This window comes from Aotus nancymaae, unplaced genomic scaffold, assembly GCF_030222135.1.
Source record: "Aotus nancymaae isolate 86718 unplaced genomic scaffold, 86718_ANA_hifiasm-v0.15.2.pri h1tg000059l, whole genome shotgun sequence".
Lineage (NCBI taxonomy): Eukaryota > Metazoa > Chordata > Mammalia > Primates > Aotidae > Aotus > Aotus nancymaae.
Genome location: NW_026988473.1, coordinates 28,903,643 through 28,925,697, shown reverse-complemented (window position 1 = coordinate 28,925,697; position 22,055 = coordinate 28,903,643).

Genomic DNA, 22,055 nt, shown 5'->3' with positions numbered 1-22,055 from the left:
TATATAATTATACTCTTTATGAAAGCAGATATATTTGTGCAATTTGTTCGTTGCTTTCCTCCTGAGGAAAGAGCATGATGTTTAGGCTAAATTAGGCCTCTGGAATAGATTTCTATAAGTAATTCAGGGTGGGCTCTCCTGCTTTCTACCCACTACCTACCCACCCCAACACACAGACACGCACAGGGAAAACTCTCAGAGCTTCTCATCAGAGTAGAATAAGCCATTCGATCCTGGCTCTGACATTCATCCTACATGATCTGAGTCAAATCAATGGGACTACAGAAAACCTATCTCAGTGGGGAGGTTGTGAGGATCAAATGAGAAAATACATGTAAAAAAAGACTTAAAAAATCAAAAGTGCAATTATCATGATCCTTCCCCTACCTCACACACAAAATAGCCCCCGACGAAAGGACATAACATGGGGTGTTTCATTAAATGACACAGCCTGGTGAAGAACTGAAATAAACATTTTTTAAGCTAATATTTGTCACTCCTCATAGTGAAACTGAAATCTGAGTCTAATGAATAATGACCAAACTACGTCAGAGCCCCCAAACTGCACACCATTTCCGTCTCCATGGCCTCCAGCAGGCTTTAGTCTAACCCCGGGGAGTTATATTTGCATTTTTGTTTTAGGCCAAGTTATCCATTCGATCTGCCAAGTTGGAATAAGCCCTGGCAGCTCCATGTGCAATGATAAGTGATCACAGGATCGTTTCCGGGAGCTGAGAAGCTCTCCCCATAGCAAGGATATCAGCAGGTTAGGTTACCCCACAGCAGGGAAGGCAAAAGAGTTTATGTATTACCCGGGTTTCCAGAGTTGGATAAATAAACCATCAGCGCTCAGACCCCACGGCTAATGCAGAGCAAAGAGGGTCTTCAGAAAGAAATCTTGGGAGAACTAGGTTTATTTAAAAATTCCTCCCCAGACCATCCTTATAATAACCCAAGCAGTGGTTTCTGTAAAAGCTGGATTAGATGGTCCTGGTCTGCCTTTTAGAAGTTTCCACAACAGATGGAGGAACACAGCTTTAGAGGAAAGTATAGCTCACATCCGTCCACATTCATTACTGGCCGGGTTCTCCAAATGCTATATGTTATCTTGAGCCTGTTTGTTTTTATCTGTCAGAGTGGTTTATTGTTAGGGAAATAGGGTGTCAGCTGTCTCTTCCCCACCATCAAAGCCGCTTCATTAAAGTTAATAGTGTTTGACTTGCAGAGATCTCTTACCGTGGTAACCCAAGAAAGCTCCTGCTGGCTGTTATTTTTCCGGCAGTAAAGGCACCAAATGGATGCAATAGCTGCATTAATCTTTTAGGAAGAAGAGAGAGAGAAAAAAAAAAACATTGTATGACTTTGCCTAGTAGGTGCTCAATAAATGCACCTTGAATTCATGAGGCTAACTCTACCCTCCTGTGTGAGACAGGATGTGGAACCAAACGACCTGGGTCCTGAACCTGCCACTCAAGGTTCTGTGGCCTGTGGCTTGTCACTTCCCCAGGCTGAACTTCAGTTTACTTATCTCAGAAATAAAGGGGATGGATTAAGAGAAAGCCTTTTTTGTCCAAGAGTCATCTCACAATGAAGCCTGATATATAAAATCAGTAAAAACAAATTAAATTTACTTCTGGATAAAGAGGGAAACCAGAAGTCCTATATCCTCTGCATTCTACCTTCCTCAATACTCCTACCACCTAAACCTCATTCTTTTCCTTCCCGCAGGAGGTCCTGAGCAACCTCTGTGGGCTGCCACACCCACCCTGGACTTCCTGGAATAGCATTTGAAATCTACTAGTCTGAAGGAATTCTCACTAAGGTCCTTTCTGCTCAGATTATGGCTTCAGTGCTTAAACTGGAGTCAAACCACATGAAGACAGTTTCTAACCAACATAATCACTTTATGGAAGAGTTTCTGCTTAGTGCCTTACAGACATGAAACAGGGTTTTCCTTTGTTTTCTGTGTTTTGATCTTCTAATCACTGCTTTCCACTATTGCTGTCAAATCTCCTTTCCCTACTTGAGTAGTGGATCTCAGGCAAGTTCTGTCACTTCTTGGTCACTGTCACTTACTGCTAGTTAGTTCAGTTTTTGTCAATCCTGACTCAGCTTATGTCTCATCCCCTCGCTCCCTGGCAGGGTGCTGGAGCTGGAAGTGTGACTCTCTGGGGTGCATCTTCACCACGTGGGTCACCCTCTTGGGTGGGAGAACCAGCAGGAGACTCAAACCTGAGAGCCCTGCACCAGCTGCTCCTGACCACGACACACTCAGGCATCCTCGCCACATCAACCAGTGCTGTGCGGGCGGCTCCAGGCCCGGCCCTCCCTGCACCTTGCCACCCGTCTCCAGTTCTCTTCTCTGCACCAGGAGGCCAAGGGACAGATCTACAAGCCCTCGACATGTCCAACAGGGAAACTAAAGCCAGTTTTCCCTTCTTGCAAGTAAGAAGAAATATCTCCCCTCATTTAATTTGTTGCAGGAATTCCCCTGCCAATTGTCATTCCCTCCCTTTGGAAAGAGGAGAAAACCGTGAACACTATTCCCCCAAAAGGGTGCAACCAAGAGAACTCTCTCCCTCTTTCCCTCCCACCATCACCTTTGCAAAAGGCCTTCAGGATAACAGGCGGCTGAGTCAACAGCTGGAGCTAGGAGGTCTGAGTGGGCTGCCCTATAGTAGCCTGGGTGTTAGGGGAGTAGGCCACAACTGTCATTGGCTTTCTTTAAAATGTTGCATTTGCAGCTGGCGCTCTAGTCGCCAAATCCAATACCATAGGAAAAATCCCACAAAACATCCTGTACCTATGTAATACTAGGATGTCTATCAGAACATATTCATGTTTATGCACGTGGCTTAGACTTGGATGGGTACCAGCACAGTGCACCTGTGTAAAACTCTGAAGAATCCCAAACCACATGTTGAGTTTTATTTTTTTGGCCCAAGCCTCTGAGGGAGAAGATAAAACTAAAGCAAAGAGAACCATTCATTCATGCACACTGTCCACGAGCCTTTCTGTGTACGGGCAGGTGCTGAGCACTTGCGTGAGGCAATGGAAAATAAAGCATGGTCCCTGGCCATTATTATTCAGAACCACAGAAAGAATTCCACTGGTATAACAAGAAATTTTCATAATCCCATAGCTCATTAAGATCCTCACAATAACCTCAGAAGATGGCCAAGGTACATATAATCACTGTTTTAACACTGAGAAACAGAAAATGGCAAGGTTAAGTGACTTCCCTAGTCCCACAGCTAGAAAAGTGCAGGGCAAAGACTAAAATTTAAATTATCTGCTGGTCCCAGACTGTTTCTGTTTGCCCAAACCAAAACAAAATGAATCTGTGATATCCTTGTGTCTGCCATTACAATGGCTATATATCCCACATTTTCAAGGATTCTTTCAATTTCAAATATTCTGTTCCCTTGTCTTTCAGATTTTGCTTGTCAGACCACTTGTACTAATTTTGAAAATATAGTCACTTGGCCCAGTGCAGTGGCTCATGTCTAATCTCAGCACTTTGGGAGGCCGAGGTGGGTTGATTGAGGTCAGGAGTTTGAGACCAGCCTGGCCAACATGATGATACCCCATCTCTACTAAAAACACAAAAATTAGCTCGGTGTGGTGGCAGGCGCCTGTAGTCCCAGCTACTCAGGAGGCTGAGACAGGAGAATTGCTTGAACCCAGAAGGCAGAGGTTGCTGGGAGCCAAGATCACACCACTGCACTCCAGCCTGGGCAACCGAGTGACACTCTGTCTCAAAAAAAAAAAAAAGAAAAGAAAAGAAAATACAGTTACTCATATTAGTTTTAGGTTCAAAAATACAACTATCATAGACCATCTATATTATTTCAAATGGTTTAAGTCCGATTTAGACTTTCTAGCATCAAGACTAGGCAAGAGTCTCAATTTTTCAATCCATCCATCCTTTGGTGTAGAAAATGATTTCACTACACACATTATTTAAGCTATTCTGAAACCACCCTAATGTTCTTTTTATTAATCTTTTTCCTGTTTCAGAGCCTTCCATCAGGCATTCCTGTCAGGCTTCTGAAGGGTCCCATATGCACACTTCCAGTTCAGAAATGTGTTCTTTTTTGGTTCATTGGAATTCTTCAGAATATCTGGCACTGAAACATATTGGCTTTAATTAAAAGGCTATGATTTCTGTGAATTCCCATTAAGCTAGTGAAAGAAATCTGTTTTTAAAAAACTTAACACATTAAGATACAGTTGTACTAAAAAATGGTTCATGTTTAAAAGGCTACTTAAGTAGATGAAAATAAGCTGCCTGTTATAAAAAGCTGCTCATTTTTAGTAAAATCCTTCATTTCTAAATAGAGGGTTTTTAGTACATATGTGCCCAATTAGCCATAAAAGCTCAACTAGACATGAACCATGCAATCCAACCATCCGCCTGTTGATGTTAAAACACAGATTCTATTAACAGAAATGTAATGTAAATGGTTAAAAAAGTGATAAAGTACATAATTCTAAGCTGATAGTTTGAAATATGATACTGCTCTATACCAATGACAAATCAGTTTTGAATTATGATTCCAGTAAAGTTTGAAATAGCTCAAGCATGTTAATTAGTGATCCAAAGCTCAGGAACTGCATTATATATTATATTCAGTCACACCTCTTTGCCCAGGAGCAAAAGCATATTCTCTAACATTCAGAAAAAGAGAAAGCCATGTAAATCCTCTTCAATTCTAGGTTCTGGATGCCCTAGACATGCCTCACTTAATTTTCCCCATTCAACTTACTTACCTTTAAAAGGTGTTAGAACGCAAGATAGTTTCTTAAGAAACAATATTTAAGAGGACGCTTAGAGTGCAAAGACGTTCACTAGTTACAAGGGAAATGCACAAAGAGAGATCAGTATAACCACTTCTCTCCACATCTGTGCCCCTATGTGACACAGTCACACAGGCATGGAGGGTAACAAAGAACTGGGGTAACGAAGCTGGAGGTAACAAAGAACCGGGAGGAAGACGTCAGAACCATTTCTTACTAGCTTTATCAGAGATAAATGCAAGCTTACGCGCCTAACTTTTATTATGAAAATCATACCCTATATATTTTGGAGACAGGCTCAAGCCCATCAAGAATATTCTGATGGCTCACTCATCAACTGCAGTTCTTGTTTTGATCATCACTGCTGTAGGTGCTTATAATATTAAAGGCAGGATTTCTTTTATAAGTATTCATAAATTGGATAAAAATTTGATTGTTTTGGAAAACAAACTAAACTCCAATGAACTGTCTCATCTTTTAAAATGGCCACAGTTTGGGCATGGTGGCTCACGCCTGTAATCCCAGAATTTTGGAAGTCTGAGGCTGGTGGACCATGAGGGTCAGGAGTTTGAGACCAGCCTGGCCAATATGGTGAAACCCCATCTCTACTAAAAACAGAAAAAAATATCTGGCGTGGTGGTGCGTGCCTGTAATCCCAGCTACTGGGGAGGCTGAGGCAGGAGAATGGCTTGAACCCAGGAGGTGGAGATCGCAGTAAGCTGAGATCATCCCAATGCACTCCAGTGTGGGCAACAGAGCAAGACTCTGTCTCAAAAAAAAAAAAAAAAAAATTTAAATTAGCTGGGTTGGCTGGGCGGGGTGGCTCATGTCTTTAATCCCAGCACTTCAGCAGGCCAATGCAGGCAGATCACCTGAGGTCAGGAGTTTGAGACCAGCCTGATTAACATGGTGAAACGCCATCTCTACGAAAAATACAAAAACATTAGCCAGGCGTGGCGGTGCATGCCTGTAGTACCAACTACTTGGGAGGCTGAAGCAGGAGTATCACTTGAACCTGGGAGGTGGAGGTTGCAGTGAGCCACAATAGTGCCACTGCACTTCAACCTAGGCACCAAAAAAACAAAAATAGCTCGGCATGGTGGCAAGAGCCAGTAATCCCAGCCACTGGTGAAGCTGAGGCAGGAGGATCCCTTGAGCCCAGAAGTTCAAGACTGCAGTGAGCCATGATTACACCATTGCACTCCAGCCTGGGCAAGAGAGGGAGACCGTGTCTCTAAAAAACATAAAATAAAATGGCCATAAAACAGCATCCTGAAACTTGATCATCCAATACTAGCATCTCTCACCCTCAAAATCAGTTCTTCGGGTCTGATCCAAATCCTGTTTGCCCCAATTCAGTCAATTTCCTCTGGATTTTTATCCATTGTGGAAAAAAAAGAAACATTTTAACGCCGTTCTCCAAACACCATGCTAGCAGGTAAATTTAGAGATTAGCTAGGAATAGTGTGCCCCAACATAGGACCTAGTCTCTGGCAAAATTACCGGAGCTGAGGCCAAACAGTGTGGTCTAGCTGGTGTCCTTAAACTATTTTCTTAGAGAAGATGGGAGCGAAAATCAGCATGTGAACACTGGTGAATCAATCTACTTAGTTTTTATAAAGCAAGCGCATTGAGTATGAACACTTCCATTCAAAGTTCACCAAATGTTACTGGGGCTTTACAAAAATAAAATGTGAAACTCAAGAAAGAGATTCTGTCATTGCTGGGGTCCTATTAAAGCCCAAATTCATTCCCTCCTCCTCATTTCCTGTGGTACCTCTTCAGAGTGGCATCAGATCCTACCTGGACCATTGCAGTAGCCTCCTAACTGGTCCCTCTGCTCTGAGTCTCTCATCTTTCACATTACTGAAAGGTTAATCTCTTCAGCTCTGATCAAATTACCTCCCCATCAAAAATGTGAATCATGGGTTCTTACTGCCTGTCAACAGACTTACGGTCACATACCTTAGCTTGGGATTCCTATCCATGTTTAAAGGCCTAGACCAGAGATACTCCATCTTTGAAAAGATGAAATATGGAAAAACAAAAAAGGAGTTCCTGGATCACAAACACTCAGTAAACATTCTCCGTTATCACTGTTGCCGCCTCCGTTGTGAGTGTGTCATGAAGTCTTTAATATTGACAGATGGATTACAGGATTTTAACAATAGCTTTCTTATGATATCTAATTACTTTTTTCTTTTCCTTTTTTTTTTTTTTTTAAATAGAGTCTCACTCTGTCATCCAGACTAGAGTGCAGTGGCACAATCTCAGCTCACTGCAACCTCTGCCTCCCAGGCTCAAGCAATTCTCCTGCCTCAGCCTCCCAAGTAGCTGAGATTACAGGTGTGTACCACCATCCCCGGCTATTTTTTTTTTCCTATTTTTAGTAGAAATGGGGTTTTACCATGTTGGCCAGGCTGGTCGAGAACTCCTGACCTCAGGTGATCCACCTACCTTAGCCTCCCAAATTTTTTTTATTTTCTGTCATAGGTAATTATATGTGTAATTTCCCTGGGTAGACTATTATGAGCTCCTAGCATAGATTTTATTTCATTTACCCCTTTTTTTTTTTAGATGGAGTCTGGCTCTGTCACCCAGGCTGAAGTGCAATGGCACCATCTCAGCTCACTGCGATCTCCCTCTCCCAGGTTCGAGTGATTCTCCTACCTTAGACTCTGAGTAGCTGGGATTACAGGCACCTGCCATCATGCACGGCTAAGTTTTATATTTTTGTAAAGCCAGGGTTTCACTGTGTTACCCAGAATGGTATCGATTTCCCGACCTCATGACCCTCCCGCCTCGGCCTTCATTCACCTTTATGTGATAATACTAGGCCTTTACACAAATATATTTGAAGAAAAATGTTAAATATTGCATCAAGCCACAAGGGGGCACAGTTGAGCTATCTTAATAATAGAATCATCCTACAGTTAGTAATAAAGGTTTACAGGTTTTAGAATTGAAATTTTTCCCCCTTGAAAGTGTAAGTCCGTTTAAAGTAAATATATATGCCTTATGTATGATTACAAATATATACATGTTAATACAGAAAGATGACTGTAATATAGTTAATTTTTAAAAGCAAACAGAATATATATGATTCAATTTTTGTAAAATATCTATCTTAAATCTATACAGAAAAAAAGCCTGGAAAAACAGCCTGGAAGTTGGCAGCTCTTATAGCTCAGGAAGTTGGGAATATGGAGGTTTTTACTTTCCAATCTGCACCTTTCTGGATTTTTTAAAATAACCTATACATACTAATTTTATAATCAGAAAAAGAAAGGTATTTATTTTAGAAATACCTTTAATTTTATGGCAAAATATTTATTTTATTCTTCTTGCCATCTCATCTCCAATTCCATGTTTCGTGTACTTAAAAGTAAATATACAATTTGGGGTATTTTCTGATAGATTAAAGCAGAGATCCCCAAACTCTCTTGGTACACAGTGCCCTCAGTGTCTCAGCAATTTTTCATGGTACCCTAGGGAGGAAAGAAATACCTAATGGTCCCATTTGTTAAGTGGTGAAGTCCAAACAACTTAATAAGCATTTATGTCCTAACAATTTAGTAGCCATTTGAAAAATTAATACACATACTTTGAAAAAAATTTTTTATTCCATTCTTAACTAATCACAATTACTTATTAATGGAATGTACAAACTCATTGGTCATTCTGAAAATCTCTTAAACTCTGAAATAAGATTGGACACTGCCTGCTACCCTGATTTTGTATTCCACACTGATTTTCATTTGGTACTCGATTTTTAACACGGCAACTACCAAAATGCCAGCTTCAAAAAGAAATGATATCATTGAAAGGAATGAAGCACAATGTAATGCTGAAACTATGAACACCTTGAGCTAGTAGTTCATAGGTATCCCCAATGTAAATACTGAATATAATTGTGTTTTCCCACCGGGCATGGTGGCTCATGCCTGTAATTCCAGCACTTTGGGAGGCCAAGGCAGGTGGATCACGAGGTCAGGAGATCAACACCATCCTGGCCAACATGACGAAACCTTGTCTCTACTAAAAATACAAAAATTAGCTGAGTGTGGTGGCGCGTGCCTGTAATCCCAGCTACTCGGGAGGCTGAGACAGGAGAAATGCTTGAACCCAGAAGGCAGAGATTGCAGTGAGCTGAGATTGTGCCACTGCACTCCAGCCTGGCGACAGAGCAAAACTCCGAAAAATAACATAACATAACATAACATAACATAAAATTGTGTTTTCCTCAAAAACTTAAAAACATCTCACAGAACCTCTAGGGATTTACTGCAGTGCCCAAGATGCTTTAGAGCACAGTTTGAGAACCAGCAGTTTCAAATGATAAAGCTGGTTCCCTGTGAGGCTGGCAGGAGGGAAAACAACAAAAAACAAACAAACAGACCTTATCAAGGGGCTACTTCCCAACTAGCCTTGAAAATATGCCACACCTAATAGTTCAAATTTGTTTTGTTTTCTCTGAACCAAATTCCACCGGGAAAGAGGAAAGAAGGATGGTGTGGGAAGAAGGGCTGAGCAAAGGACTCTGGTTTCCATCTACCTCTTTCCACCAATCTGCTCTTCCCTTCTAATCTGTTCTCTCCTACTCAAAACTAAACCGGCAGCAGCTCCTACAGTAGCATGTTCCTGGGAATCACCCACGTTCCTGCTTGAGTCTGGCACTGGATTTCCAACCAACCTGGTGACTTTGCCCCCCCCCCCTTTAAATGCCCAAGGCCTTGCAAGGCCTGGGAAGCACAGAGGGCCCTGATGTTGAACTGCTTACTGGCAAGACAGTTCCTCTCCCTTCCCAAACTAAAAGGCATTTACTTCTCCTGCCAGGAATCACTGGTTAGCTTCTGGGACCACGACTTCCAGTCAAGTACAGAACTGCTTCTAATCAAGTCCACTTCAAATGGAGATTAAAAAGTATTTTTTTCTCTAAAGTTGGATGGATCCAATTTCACATCTTGAGTTAGTAAGATGGTTTCCAATTTTCTATTAATAACTCAAACATAATTAAAACACATCTCCAACTTGTGTGGCAGAAAGTACTTAAAGAACTTAAGGTTACAGGGAGATAGAAACAACCCAAATGTCTATGCACAGATAGATAAATAAAATGTGGTATATCTATACAATGCAATAGCATTCAGCCTTTAAAAAGGAAGGAAATTCTGACACATGCTACAACATAGATAAACTTTGAAGACAATATGCTAAGTGAAATAAGGTCGACACAAAAGGACAAATATTGTGTGGTTCCACTTATACGGAATACTTAGGGTGGTCAAATTCATAGAAAATAGAATGGTAGTTGCCAGGGCTGGGAGGAGTAGGAAATGGGAATTACTGTTAATTAGTATAGAGTTCCAATTTTGCAAGAAGAAAAGAGTCCTAGAGATGGATGGTGTTGATGGCTGCACAACACCGTGAATGTACATAATGCCATGAAATATCCACCTAAAAATGGCTTACATGGTATATTTTATGTTGTATATGTTTTATCACATTTTTTTAAATCACAGGGATGACTTTCTGGTAAAGGGAGGCTTTGACTTAACTGGAATCATATCTTTAAATGTCACTTGGACAGCTTACAGCCGACCTAGAGATGAGTCAGTTTAGATGATCTAGTGTTAAATAACATACATGATGTTTCAAAACCCCAAACCCAAGGGCCCTGTTCTAAAGGGAACAATGTCTACACAAGAGCAGTAGCCAAGCACCAATAATAGAAAGAGGGCCTCCACCTCTTCCAAGCCTTCAGTGTTGCTAAGAAAATTCAAATTTTCTCACTAAATTCCCAGCCATTCAGGCACAAGTGTGAAATTCTCACTTACTTCCTCTCAAAGGGGATACTGTACTCCCCAGATACTATAGATCCAAGCATAATGAAATAGGGCCTAGAATAGCAGCTAGAAAACATGGATAAATGTAGGCTGATCTGGGCTCCAGAACCCAGCATCCTGGGCATGAGGTTTACAGTGAAGTGTTTCCTTGATCTAATGTAGGCCTGGCACTGTTAAAGACGACAGCCTGAAAATCCAAAGCACTCGGCTTTCTCCTTACTTGTAAGCCTGGCCTGTAAACACATTTCCAAACTCTTCTGAGAAATGTTTGGGAAGGAGGAAAGAGAAGTTTCTAAGGTCAGCCTGGGAAATGCCACATGATGCATTGTCTAAAAAAATCAGAGAAGTCCTGCAGTGTAGAAATTTGACATCCAGTTTTCTCACTTAGCTTCACACCCATTGATCTCCTTTTTAAAAAAATGTGCTTAGCTCTTCCTTTCTTAACATCTCTATTTTGTCAGTGGCACCCAATCTCAAAGCCATAAAGTCTTTTTTGATTTCTTCTTCTGTCAACACATTCCATACTGATCAAACTATAAATTTGGCTCCAGCCATACCTTTTCCATCAACCTCCTTTCTTCCTATCTTCTCTGCTGCCGTATTAGTTGAAGTCCTTGTGATTCTCCGCACTAGACTATCCCAATAGCCTTCTCATGGTGCTCCATACCGCTCAGCTGTCTTCCCTCTAATAATGTCTTAACCACCAAGAGAAGAATGCTTCCAGAGCACGATGCTGAGCATGCCACAACTATACTTGGACACTTTGAGTGGCTCCCCATGGCCTACCAAATAAAGAAGGCCAGACCCTTCAGCTGACATGTGAGACTTTTTTGTACTCGTTCCAACCCTCTTAACCAGCCTCATTTCCCATCCCCGGGAACCTCATGGTCTAGTCAACTCAGCTGTTTTCCATTTCCCAAATAGACCTCAAGGCTTCCTGCCACCGCACACCTACACATCCTCAGTCAGATTTGAGCTCTCCTCCCTCCTCTTCTTCTCTACCAACTTCCAAGTCCAGCTCAAATGCTGAGTCTTTGTGAAGTTGTAAGCCTTTTCTTGAATTCCTCAAAATTCTTCAACTGTTAAAATGTCGAAGTTCTTAATACAATCAGCTTTTATCAGTGTATGTTTCAATACAGTCAGTTGTACTTTTTTTTTTTTGAGACGTAGTCTCGCTCTGTTGCTAGGCTGGGGTGCAGTGGCGCGATCTCAGCTCACTGCAACCTCGGACTCCCTGGTTCAAGCAATTCTCCTGCCTCAGCCTCCCAAGTAGCTGGGATTACAGGCACATGCCACCATGCCCAGCTAATTTTTTTGTATTTTTAGCAGAGACTGGGTTTCACCATGTTGGCCAGGATGGTCTTGAACTCCTGATCTTATGATCCACCCGCACTTTGGGAAGCCAAAGTGCTGGGAATACAGGTGTAAGCCACCGCACCCAGCCTGTACTTTAATGTGTTACTTTATTAAAGGACGCAGACAGCCCTAAATATTAAAGTCTTATTCATCTTCATATCCTACCTGAGTGCCTAACACAATGCTTTAGATATAAGAAGTACTAAATACATGTCTGTTGAAATAAGGAATAACATTTAGTCCCACTTCATATACCATCTAATTCCCAAACTTCAATATATTCTTAAGCCAGTGATAGCAAATTTTCATTTATTCTCTTTCCTGCATCCTAGACCTTTTTTTTCTAATGACTTTGTATGTTTTATTTACAGATTATAACAAATATAAGTGGCATCTCATTTTATCGGCAGATGTTCCTCGATTTATGATAGGGTTATAACCCAATAAATGCATTGTAAATTGAAAATATTAAGTCAAAAATGCATTAAATACACTTGTGAACCCTGAAAAAGCCTAAAGATGAATCATCCCTGAAGATGAATCCAGACTGGCTGAATGGGCCTAAACTGAAATTAGAGCCAAGTGGCCATTTACTGACTAGACATTACACACCTACTCCAAGTTTCCAGAAAATCGGCACTTCTGCTTGATACTTTCATAGCTGCCTGTTGCTATTTATGCCATCTGAACCAACCAATAGACTGTGACGCCCATTGACCAATCAGAGCTCAGCAAACACCAACCAATCAGAACTAAGCAAGCTTGACTCTTTCATTTGCATAAGCAGAACTGAAGGGGAACCTGGGCTGAAATGTTCTCTATAAAAGATAAAACCAGCCTGCGTTCTCTAGAATGTACTTTTTTTAATATCAAAGGCTGCCTCTCCCCAGTCTGCAAACTGTTTACTGGAATAAAGTCTCTTTCCTCTAAATTCTTTTTCAAAGACCTTTTGTTCACGCACCTGACGTACTGAGCATCATGGCTTAGCCTAGCCTCGCCTACCTTTTTAAACACATCATCATAGTTCCCTGTAGCTACATCAGCATGGCAAGAGAGTAACCTACCACACATCACGACCTCCAGAAAAGATCAAAATTCAAAGCACGGCATATTGCTTTCACATTATTGTACAGTCGAATAATCATAACTTTAGGGAGGCTATCTGTACATTTGCTTTAAATTAAAATGTAAAGTTTTTTTGTTTGTTTGTTTTTGAGACAGTCCCGCTCTGGTGCCCAGGCTGGAGTGCAGTGGTGCGATCTTGGCTCACTGTAACCTCTGCTCACGGGGTCAACCAATTCTCCTGCCTTAGCCTCCAGAGTAGCTGGGATTACAGGCACCCACCACCACACCTGGCTAATTTTTGTATTTTTAGTAGAGATGGGGTTTCGCCATGTTGGCCAGGCTGATCTCAAACTCCTGACATCATGATCTGCCCATCTCAGCCTCCCAAAGTGCTGGGATTACAGGTGTGAGCCACTGCGAGCATTTCTTCTTATCATCAAATGAACTACTGAGAATAGTGAGCTGTTTTGCTAAATCTAAAATAGAAGATTAGGGGTGTCCATTCACACTCAGTCATTCCTGTATCCAGTTTATTTCTGCCTTTTGACTTGGTTTCATACATTGAGAAACATTCGCATTCACACAGATAAGTCATAATGTGCAATTTAATGTCAGCGAACACTGGCAGGGTAATAGATTTCATTTTGTTAAAGCTCAGATACAACCTGCTATATCAATGACACATGAGAAATCCCATACACAGCAATTAAGAACACAGGCTCCAGTATTTAATACTGTAGACCTTTAACACTGGAAATCGTAATATTAATAATAGTATTTCCCTCAAAATGTTGTGAAAGAACAAGACAGGTCACACAAGTTAATGCCTCAAGGTCTTCAGTGCATTGAAATGAACTATATGATACATCAGAGTCTGCTGTTTCAATTTTTGTATCTTATCTTGAGCAGATACCAAAACATTTACAAAATACGTGTGAAGGATAAAGAATTGCAATATAACAAGATCAATATGTTCACCCACTTTAAAAATAAGAAAATGACCTACTTTTGAAATATCCAGTGTGCACCTTCCTGACTCCATTCCCTTTCCTTCCCCATGAGGGAAGGAAACCTTTTTAACCTTTTCCACATTCTATTTTAATTTTTTTTAGCACATACCCTATTACTATGTGCCAGGCTCTGTTCTCAGTGCTTTACAACATTTATCACTTCTAGTCCTCATAACAATCCCATGAAGTTGATAACATTATTATCTCCTGCTTGTAAGTGAAATGGTTAGAATCTGAACACAGGTAGTCAGCCTCCTAAGTTTACATGCATTGAATCTATTATTTTTGCAAAAAGTCTGACACAGCTGAACTTGAAATCTAGTTTGAAGGGCACTCTCGTGCTTCATACTTGAATGAACAGTTATTAAACACCCATTGTGTGCCAGGCATTGTGCGGGGCACTGCAAAGGTTAAGGAAAAGCTTCTCCTTAACTGGCAACTAGCAATTCCCAGAACATCTGGTTCCTTCCACAGCTGTGGTCTTTGAACTCCATCCACTGGACATGCAGGCTCCAGTCAGAGGGGGCCTTAAGACCCTTGGATCCCTGTGCAGCCTTCAGAAAAGACAAGCAGGCCAGACATTCCACTTAAGTATCGCCCAGGGGGTGTTCAGCAACCACCAATCCCCAAGGAATTGCAAGAAAATCCAAACTTTTTTGACCCCACTCCCAGCCTCTTCCTTGTGAAGGCTTCCTCAGAGATGTGGTTCTTGAGAACCATGCAGGAATCCACAGAAATCCACGGCTTTTGCCAGCAAGCAGGCCAGACAGCAGCCTCGTGGCCCAGCCCACAAGGAAAGACCTTAACTTTAGCAGCAGGTCACTCCCCTCATTATTCCCTGTGCCTGGAGTCCAAAACAAACACAGCATCTTTCATGAGCAGCTCCCGCCATGCATGAACCTCGGAACCTCTCACATGCAGCCAAGCACTGGGAAGTGCTAAAGGGTCAGAGGGCTCGTGGGCCCAGCAGTCCCCAGGCCTCTGGGGGAGAGTCCCAGTTGCACTCTAGTCCAAAATCCAGACCCAAAAGAAACTGCCTGAGGCCCCAGCTGCCTCCAAGTCTTACTTCCTGGAGCTGACCTAGGACCCTGCAGGTTGGACCCTAAGAAGGGCCAGTGAGTCAGACAGCAACTGCTAGCAGCTATGTATGCCTCAGCCACCCAGGAGAAAAGGCAACGGGTGGGAGACAGGGGACCAAAGATGCTTCCTCCAGGGGCACAGTCTCCTAGCAAGTGCTCCCCTGGCTTCACTCTATGCTGCAAACTTTTTACTGTTTATTTTTTAGTATTTATTAGATACCAGTCCTGGTAGATGCTGGGGGTGTGGGGAGGAATATGGTTCTAGAATACAACAGCAAACAAAACATCATGGTCTCTACTTTTGTGTAGCTTATGTCACTGAGGGGATGGGAAACAGGCAATAATGAAACTAGTGAAACCATTTCAGATTGTGGTTAGTGCTTTGAAGTACATAAAATCTCGATGTTGCATGGGGTATGCAGCTATGTGAGCTGTCATCTGAATAAGGAAGAGCTAGCAACACAAAGGAAGGGGAAAAGCATTCTAGATAGCGGAAACAGAGGTGCAAGACCCGGAGGCTTCTGATTAATTTCTCAAAACTTAGTACAAGGTAAGGTAAGAGAGATTTTCTTAAGAGTGTGAAGATCAAAGTCCTTTGTTGGAAAGAACTTTCCCCTGGCTTTAAAAGAACATCCAGTAACGATGTGAGCAGGCATATTTACATTTATATGTCTGCAAAGGTCTTTTTAAAAAGCCTTTCATGTCCTTTATCCTTTAAACTTTTATAACATAGGTTGAAAGCATGATATCATCTTCAACTTCCAGTTCATGTATTCGGAGATCTTTTTCTATGAAGACTTCTGCTCTGCTGGAATGTAATTTACCTCCCTCCTACCAGAATTTGAACTAAGAATGCCGTGTACCTCTAATTGCAACTATGTAAAAATACGTGTGCACGAGGATTAGGTGGGAGTATAGGAAGGGGCTGCGGTTGTTTTTCAATTATTCCTTTTTGGTTACGAAAACTGGGAAGAAAAGAATACATTGTGCGCAACTGCGCAATCTCCTTGTCCTCAATGTTAATAAATGTGTTTTTAACTGCGGTTTACATCCCATTTCTAACATCGTTACAACCTACATCCTCTCCAGGCTGCAATTAAAGTTGAAAAGTGCACGAGGTCTTTACAAAGCCTTGTACGGTGATTGCGTCTGCACACGTACAGTCCACGTGCACCTTTCTTTCTCTCCCTGGCCAGAATTTCTTAGGGATCCTTCAGGGCCCCGCCGCCCCCCTTCCCCCCCCCCACCCCCGGCCATATTTCTCCCTAGGCTCTTATTAAAACCAGGTGCGCGGAAGGCAGACCATTTTGGACAGAAGAGCCTTCGCTTGACCCAAAGCTCCCCCTTCCGGCGTGTTTTCCAGGGGGAATTCATGAGCTGAGCCTAGGAGCGAGCAGGCGGCTTCTCCAGGCTGGACAGACGCGGGAGGTTTGCAAACAGACCTCGGCCCGGGCTGCGCAGGGGCAAAGCGTTCAAGGGCAGCAGGGGAGGCTGAGGGAGTACCCGGCTGGGGACAAGGGACACTGCCGCCCCCCGCCACACAGGAGCGATATCCGCCCACCGCTCTATTCAGGTGGAAGGGAAGCAGCCAGGCCGCCGTGGATCTGAACTTAAATCACGGGTGGACCGGACGCCCGGGCCCACGCTCCGGGCGCGTGAAGGAGCCGGCGGGAGCCTGCAGATCTCGGGGCTCGCCCGCGGCCCGGCGCCGCGTTCAGGGCGTCCGGGGTCCCCTCAGCGCTTACCCTCTGCAGCCGGAGTCGCCGGCGCCTCCAGGGACAGGGGCGGGCCCGGCGGGGGCAGGTCGCGAGTGACGCGGCGGCCCAGGCGGCCTCTGTGGGCTTCGCCGCCCGCAACTTTTCACCCAAAAGGCCCTGCGCTGCAGCCTGTGGCCCGCAGGGACAGAAGTGGGAGTGTGTTTGGGCCCCTCTGCAACGAAAACGACGGCCCCTCATGGAGTTCTCAATCATTAACTCCTGAGAGAGCTGTGAAAGCTTCACCACGCCAGGCCCCCACCCGAACTTTCTAGGCTGAGGGCGTTGACTACTTGGTTAGGGTCAAAGATTCGAGTATTTGCGTCTTTAATTCGACGCTAGAATTACTCAGAGTACAGCGACAGGCCTCAGAGGGAGGAGGAGCATTGTTAGAACACAAAAAGGCGCAGAGAGGAACAGGGACCTCAAAAACCGGGGTTCCAAATTTTAAGTGGCCATTTCCTATTCCTGGGGCCAAAAAGCAAGCCGGCCTGTTTTTTTTCAGTTTCCCTGATTACTGCTTTTAAAAGCCCATTAGCAAGCGCTATATAGCCTTCCAGCCTGACAGCCTTTGCTTTCTGAAAAGATTGCTGAATTTTAAGTACCCCTAGGAAAGAGACAGCTGCCCGGACAAGAAGGTCAGAAAGCCCTTCCATCCCAAACGTTTGCCTGACACTGGGCTCCATAAAAGCCGCTAGGAAATAGGTCAACCAAGCACATCTGGGTCTGGGCCCTGTTTGGTGTTAAAAACTCTTCTCAGCGTAAAGCCTGAAATCCTGTGACAGGTAACAAGGAAATCCCAGATAAGTTTCCAGATTCAAGCAACTGCAGTAATTTCTGACAAAACAGTCTAAGAAAGTTTCCCAGATTGTGATCCATGGACCACTGACGTCAGATTCCTTGGAGGTCCCTGCTATAGGTTCAGGACTTAGGGCCCACCCTATAGCTGATGAGTTAGATTATGGGGAATTTGATGCAGGATTTTTCTGCGCCCCTCTGCTGGACTCACAGCAGGGGCATCCCCTTTACTCCGCTGACCAGCCAGGCTTAACCCCTTGCAGGAGGGAGCACATGAACAAGTGAGTGCAGAACCTGGCTGGCTGCTCCCAGTGTGAAACAGGAGCAAGTTCTGTGCCGGGCTGCGGCCTGGAAGCCCCACCGAGAATGTTACACTGCTCCTTTAGTTGTCCCATCGCCAGTCGGATGGAGGGTGGTGTGTTACAGCTCAGTTGGCCTCTTGCCTCATGGTACCTTGGGGCAGCTGCCCTCCACCACCAAGGGCCAGTGCGACAGCCTTTTCTGGGTACCTGCATGCTGGGAGTCCCAAGCTCTTGTCCGGGTCCAAGAAGAATGAGGTCACACGGACTGTTGAAGGGTGATGGAGAATTTTACTGAAAATGAAAATGGCTTTCGGTGGAGAGGAGATGAGACGTTGGTCCCCCTACCGGAAATAAGGAAAGTTCCCCAGCGTGACTGGGTCTGGGGCCTTTATGGACTCAGAATGAGGAGTGTGTGCTGATTGGTTTGTGAGTATACTAAAAAGGTTAAAGTAAAGACACCACTCAAAGGTGGGCATGACCGTGTAGAAAACCAATTAGGAAAGTGTAAGTACTTGTAAAATAGGTGAAAGGTGGGGACCAATCAGGGGAAAGCACACCAAACAGGAAGACAAGTTCTCAATCTGATGTGAGGATTTAACTTGTAGCTTGGCTTTTAGGCTTTAAACTGTCTTCAGTTTGGAGGTGGGCTTTCACTGGGTACCCACCCCTATCTTTCTAGGCGTTTGGCTGCTTCCTATTGCTATCAGAATGAGCTGCACGGGGTGGCTCAGGCATATAATCCCAGAATTTGGGGAGGCTAAAACAGGAGGACTGCTTGAGGCCAGAAGTTTGAGACCAGCCTGGGCAGCATAGCGAGACCCTGTTTCTACAAAAAAAATTTTTAATTAGCTGGGCATGGTGGTGCATGCCTATAGTCCTAGCTACTTGGGCAGCTGAGGTTGGAGGATCATTTGAGCCCAGGAGGTCGAGGCTGCAGTGAGCCATGATTGTGCCACTACACTCCATTTACCTAAGGAAAGCTGTGCTGATAGAGGCCAGAGTGAAGTAGTAGAAGAAAAAGTGGCAGGGCAGGGGGTATCTGGCTCAGAATGACAAACAGCCCAAGATTAGTAGAAAGCACATGGCATAATCCACCTACTCACCATCAGGATGTGCTTAGAGCTGGGCGACAGAGCAAGACCCTGTCTCTTAAAAAAAAAAAAAAAAAGGAATGAAGTCCAAAAACCTATGTTGTAACAAGCTTGCCTTGTCAGGTTTCTGCTCACTATAGTTTCAGAATTAGTAGACTCTGCCATTTATTTAACTTTGCTAAAATGATGCTTGTTTTCTGGAGCCCTCATTCAAAAATCTCAGCAGTATAAAACACTCTTTTTTTAAAGAAAAAAAAAAAGCACACTAAAGTTTTGCTTCCAAATGAATGTGCCTTATTGCAGAGGAGTCATGAGTATTTTTAATGAAATTCTGCCTAAAGCAATGCTTCCCACCGTACATAGCTCTAAGCACATCCCGATGGTAAGTAGGTGGATTATGCCATGTGCTTGCTACTAATCTTGGGCTGTTTGTCATTCTAAGCCAGACACCCCCTGCCCTGCCAATTTTTTCTTCTACTGCTTCCCTCTGGCCTCTGTCAGCACGGCTTTCCTCGGGTAAATGGCAGCTGAGTCTGTAACCATGGTGGCTTCCAAACTGAACTGTACAACAGCAGAACTGTGTGGAGCTTTTAAAACTGGTTTCCAGATTCACACAGAATTTTAGCATTCCCAAACATACATATTTGCAGAGACTTTATCTCACAAAGCACAGGATTAAAAGCCACCAAAAGTAGTACTGTCAAAAGTAGCACTGAATTGAATTTGTGAAAATAACAATGTAAACAGTTTTTGCAACAAAAATGTTCAACACACTGTTGCTTATAATATAAAGAGTTTGGAAAGAACCAAAATTTGCCCACAGTAAAAAGTTGGTTGAATAAATCATAATACATACATATGAAGGGATATAAGACAACTATGTACAATTATCTTTCAGAGAATATTTCTTGATACGAAAAGATGTTCTTGATGAGTAAAGTGAAAACTGTGACATGAACAATTGCTTCCATTTTGTTAAAAAAAAAAAAAAAGAAAAGAAAGGCTAGTGGTAACTGACAGAAGAGCCAAGGAAGCAGAATCCTAAACTGCTGATGGTGAACACCAAGAAGAATCCCAATTTGCACTGCAGAACTGGGAGACAGAAGAGAAAACAGAGCTCTGGTTGGAAGTCTATTGAAGAAACATTTAGATAGCCTCTCCAAGTTATTACAGCTGGGTGACGGTCTCCTACCCAGCAAAACACTGAAGGTTTAATCACTAAAGAGGGCAAATGTACTTAAACAAGAGGATTAAGTGAAAATTTTTATACCACCCCAGCCCTCTTCCCCAGTAGGCTGGAAGCCTGACATACACCCTCCAGAGAGGGGATTGCAAGATTCTTCTCCGGTGAAACTGAGCAGCCAAAGAAAAAAGACAAAGGATACCGACATGAGGGCTTCTGATGATGCCCAATAAGGTCACCCTGTGCAGAAGCCCATAGTTAACAAATCCCATCCACACACACAGTTTCCAGTTAGCTGGGGATTTTTTTTAAGACATGGTGTCACCCAGGCTGGAGTTAGTGGTGCAATCACGGCTCGCTGTAGCCTCGACCTCCAGGGCTCAAGCAATCCTCTCACCTTGGCCTCCCAAAGTGCTGAGATTACAGGTGTGAGGCACCGTGCCTGGCCCAATCAGCTGTTTTCTGCCTCCCTGGCAGATAGTCAAGAACTTTCAGATGTTAGGAGAAAGATTCTAATATTAAAGATACACGTGAGAGTAACAAGAAGACAGCAACTTGAAGGAAACCAAGTCTATAAAGGAAAAAAACAATTTGTTTTTTTATTAAAATTCTCAGAGACAACAAAGATACACATTCCTGAAAGAAGAACAGGCTGTTGGTTTGTTTTTTCGAGAAAGGAAATTAGAACAGGGCAGAGCTCTTGAACATTAGGTATATAACAAAAAGATAAAGGGATGATAGAAGATGAGGGTAAAAATACGTAAAAATAAAGGGCAGATCAGCCAACTAAATGATAGAAGTTCCAGAAAGAGAGGACAGAAAAAATAGAAATCACGTTATCATTAGTTTTGGTGGTTTTTTTGAGATGGAGTCTCATTCTCACCCAGGCTAGAGTGCAGTGGCATGGCAGGATCTTGACTCACTGAAACCTCTGCCTCCCAGATTTAAGTGATTCTTCTGCCTCAGCCTTCCAAGTAGCTGGGATTATAGGCATCCACCAGCAGGCTTGGCTAATTTTTGTATTTCTGGTAGAGACAGAGTTTCACTGTGTTGGCCAGGGTGGTCTTAAATTCCTGGCCTCAAGTGATCCACCCACCTAGGCCTCCCAAAGTGCTAGGATTACAGGTGTGAGCCACCATGCCCAGCCAATTAAATTAATGATTAGCTAATTACTTAAGAGGATTTCTCCAATTTCAAAGATGTGAGTCTCCTGATTGAAAAGACCTGTTGAGTACCCAGAATAAGGTTGAGTTGTTGGAATGATTAGAACCTACACAAAGGAACAAACATCATTCTGAAATTTCAGGCTGGGCGTGGTGGCTCACGCCTGTAATCCCAGCACTTTGGGAGGCCAAGGCAGGTGGATCACAAGGTCAGGAGTTTGAGAAGAGCCTGGCCAATATGGTGAAACCCTGTCTCTACTAAAAATACAAAAATTACCCGGGCGTGATGGTGAGCACCTGTAGTCCCAGCTACTCGTTAGGCTGAGGCAGGAGAATCACTTGAACCTGGGAGACGGAGTTTGCAGTGAGCCAAGATCACACCACTGCACTCCAGCCTGGGTAACAGAGCAAGACTCTGTCTCAGAAAAAAAAAAAAAAAAAAGAAAAAGAAATAGAAATTATTCTGAAGATTTTAACTGCTTCTAAAAGCAAATAAGTTACCTAGAAAAAAAAAAAATCAAGAATCAGAACAGACTTCTCAACAGCAGCACTAGAAGTTGGAAGACAATAAAGCTAATGTTTAGGGTAGTCTTGAACAATATGCCATG